Genomic DNA, 4,218 nt, shown 5'->3' on the forward strand with positions numbered 1-4,218 from the left:
AAAAGCAGAAAGATGTTTATGAGACACTTGCACAACACTTCTCATGAAAGAGCCTGTATCTGTTAGCCACCAGTTGAGGCCTGTCACACACACACACACACACACACACACACACAATCACAAGTGCAGTATGGCATACCTCAAGGCTCAGTACTTGGACCGTTACTTTTCACGGTTTACATGTTACCCTTGGGAGATGTCATCAGGAAACACGGTGTTAGCTTTCACTGTTATGCTGATGATACCCAGCTCTATATTTCTTTGCGGCCCGGTGAAACATACCAATTTGCAAAACTCACGGAATGCATAGCTGATATAAAAAACAGGATGACTAGAAATTTCTTAATGTTAAATTCTGAAAAAACAGAGGTGTTAATTATCTGAACAAAAACTTCTGCATGTAATAACCTAGATCACTATCTAACACTTGACGGCTGCTCTGTAAATTCTTCATCATCAATTAGGAACCTAGGTGTGCTGTTTTATACCAATCTCTTCTTCGAAGGCCACGTTTCTAGCATTTGTAAAACTGCATTTTTCCATCTTAAAAATATATCTAAATTACAACCTATGCTCTCAATGTCAAATGCAAAAAAAATTCATGCATTCATGACCTCGAGGCTAGATTATTGTAATGCTTTATTGGGTGGTTGCTCTGCACATTTAATAAACAAACTCCAGCTGGTTCAAAATGCAGCAGCTAGAGTTCTTACTAGAACCAGGAAGTATGACCACATTAGCCCGGTTCTGTCAACACTGCACTGGCTCCCTATTAAACATCGTATAGATTTTAAGATCTTGCTAATTACTTATAAAGCCCTGAATGGTTTGGCACCTCAGTATTTGAGTGAGCTCTTATCACATTATAGTCCTTCACATCCGCTGCGATCTCAAAACTCTGGCCATTTGATGATACCTAGAATATCAAAATCATCAGCGGGCGGGAGATTGTTTTCTTATTTAGCGCCCAAACTCTGGAACAATCTACCTAACACTGTTCAGGAAGCAGACACACTCTGTCAGTTTAAATCTAGATTAAAGACCCATCTCTTTAACCTGGTTTACACATAATACACTATCGCATTTCTATAATTCAAATCCATTCAAGGATTGTTAGGCCGTGTTCACACTTGGCGTCTTTTTCGAAGCTGCCGGCGTCTGTTTTACATTATAATCCTATGGAGTAAACCGTGTTTTCAAAAAAGTCCTGAGCGCTTTTTAAAACGTCACCGCCGGCGTCTTTTTCTGCAGCTCAGAGCGTTTTTTCAAGTTGAAAAAATTTCAACTTTTCTGAAAAAAACGCCCTACGTCAAGCACCTTTTTGACAGCTGACCAATGACAAGCGAGTAGCGAGATCTGTCGTTTCCATAACAACAACAAGAAAAATGGAGAAGGTGCCAGTAGATAGACTGCTCGTACTAGTTTCGGAGCACAAGGAGCTGTATGATATGAGCACAAAACTCTATCATAATATTGGTTCCTTCCCCGTATAATGTCGTGCACCCACAAACGTCGTTGTGAATCGACATTTTCTTTCCCGTTAACTTCAAAAGCCAACGCAAGAGCCAACTTTTTACTCTTTCTTGACATTTCTGCAGTACACAGCGCTAGGCTACTGTTACAGCTGTTGCTATGACAACAAAAGACGCTCTCAGCTGCTATTTGTAACAGACGCTGCCAGCTTTGTTTTTCATTAAAAAAACGCTCTTGTCAACTTTTTCTAGTCAAAAATGACGCCAAGTGTGAACACGGCCTTAGACTGCATTAATTAGGTCAACCGGGAACACTTCCCATAACACCCGATGTACTTGTTACATTGTTAGAAGAATGGCATCTACGCTAATATTAGTCTGTTTCTTTCTTATTCCGAGGTCACCATAGCCACCCAGATCCAGTTCGTATCCAGATCAGATGGTGGATCAGCACCTAGAGATGATCTCTACAGCCCTCAACGTCAGCAGAGATCAGGCCTGCGTCCCAATGTGCATACTATCCATCCTAAATTCTATGTGATATTAGTAATTTTCGGTACTATTTAGGGCAGATAGGGTGGATTGTATGCACATTGGGACGCAGAGCAGGACAATTAGATGAGCCCCAGAGACAGATCCCCAGTGAAGACCTTGTCTCCTAGACGGCCATCGGGACAAGACCACAGGAACCAGATGAGTCCTCTGCACAATCTGACTTTGTTGCAGCCTAGAATTAAACTGCTGGTCTCATCTAACCAGAGGAGAATGGTGCACTATTTCCCTATTTAACACTGTAAAGCTGCTTTGACACAATCTGCATTATAAAAAGCATTATATAAATAATGGTGACTTGACTTGATTTGACACACTCTCTCTCTCTCTCTCTCTCTCGCTCTCACACACACACACACACACACACACACACTCACACACATGTACACGCACATTCACACGCACACACACACACACACACACACACACACACATGTTTGTGTGCGTGAATTGTGGGGACTCTGCGCCTTATGCCTAATGCGCCTTATGCCACTTTATCTATTTCTTTATTTTTTTTCTACAATGTCCTTACTTGTATAGCTATAGAGTTGTATGTACATATGTTTAAACTGTATTATCTGTATTTGAACGTGTTTAATGTTAACTGTTTACACCAAGGGTCTGAGGGTAACGCAATTTCAATTCTCTGTATGTATGTGCTGTACATGTGGAAGAATTGACAATAAAGCAGACTTGACTTGACTTGACTTGACTTGACTTGACTCTCCATAGGCGTAATGGTTTTTATACTGTACAAACTGTATGTGCTATTGCCCTACACCTAAACGTAGCCCTCACAGGAGACTGTGCATTTTTACTTTCTCAAAAAACTCACTCTGTATGATTTATAAGCGTTTTGAAAAGTGAGGACATGGGGTAATGTCCTCATAAGTCACCTTCTCCTTGTAATACCTGTTATACCCATGTCATTATACAAATTTGTGTCCTCATATGTCACAAACACACACACACACACACACACACACACACACACACACGTGATCCCGTCAGACGCTGCTCTTTCTCTGGAGGTGTGTGTTGGCTGCTGTGGGAACCGCTCTGAGAGTCTGAGGTCTTTTGTTTGGTGAATCATGTTGTCTGCAGGCTGTGGTGAATCCAGAGAAACGCTGCAGGGTCTCAGGTGTCTGGACACAGAATACAGTCTCATTGTGAGTATTATAGAGTGTGTGTGTGGATCCGTTACGCCATATGGACACTGTATGGAGGAAAACACAGTATCTAACATCACACTGAAATAAACTCTTAAAAAATAAGAGTTCTTTACTGGCATTGACAGTTCCATGAAGAACTTTTAACATCCATTGGTTCTTTGAAGTGAAAAAAGCTTCTTTATGAAAATGTTATTCACAGTAAGAAATAAAATGGTTCTCTTAAACTGTTCAGTGAAAGGTTCTTTGAGGAATCAAAAATGGTTAAATGGCAAAAACTGTAAGTTCATAACAGTCAGCCATTTCTGTCTGTCTCTGCATGAAGAGTGTTAATAATTAAACACTTATGCAGTGACTCTCACACACACACACACACACACACATAATGCTGAATCTCTGTGATTATTCGTGTGCAGATCATCATCTCGTTCTGCGGCTGACTGAGGCTCCTGGGATGTGACGGTGTTTGTTTAATTCATGATGTTTTGCTGAACTGTGTGTGTGAGAAACAAGACAGCCGTCTGGAGGAGCGCAAACGTTTGTTTTTAATGTTTCTGAAAGAGTCTCTTCTGCTCACCAAGGCTGCATTTATTTGATCAAAAATACAGTACAAATTCTGAAATATTATTGTAATTTCAAATAACTCTTTTCTATGTGAATATGTGTTAAAATGTAATTTATTTCTGTGATCTGCAGCTGTATTTTCAGCATCATTACTGCAGTCTTCAGTGTCACATGATCTTCAGAAATCATAATAATATACTGATTTACTGATCAACAAACTGTTTATTTGAAATAGAAAACTGTGTGTGTGTGTGTGTAAGGTGATAAGGTGAGTGTGTGTGTGTGTGTGTGTGTGTGTGTGTGTGTGTACCTACTTAACCATATTTTGGGGACAAATTTGTACCCAAAAGTGAGGTAAACCTGACAAAATCTCCAAAAACCTCCCTTTGGGGACATCCTCATTTGTAAAACGGGTTTAAAAAGAAACTAAACAAAGTTATTTTGAAATTGTAAAAAGGCAG

This window comes from Barbus barbus (genome assembly GCF_936440315.1).
Source record: "Barbus barbus genome assembly, chromosome: 43".
Lineage (NCBI taxonomy): Eukaryota > Metazoa > Chordata > Actinopteri > Cypriniformes > Cyprinidae > Barbus > Barbus barbus.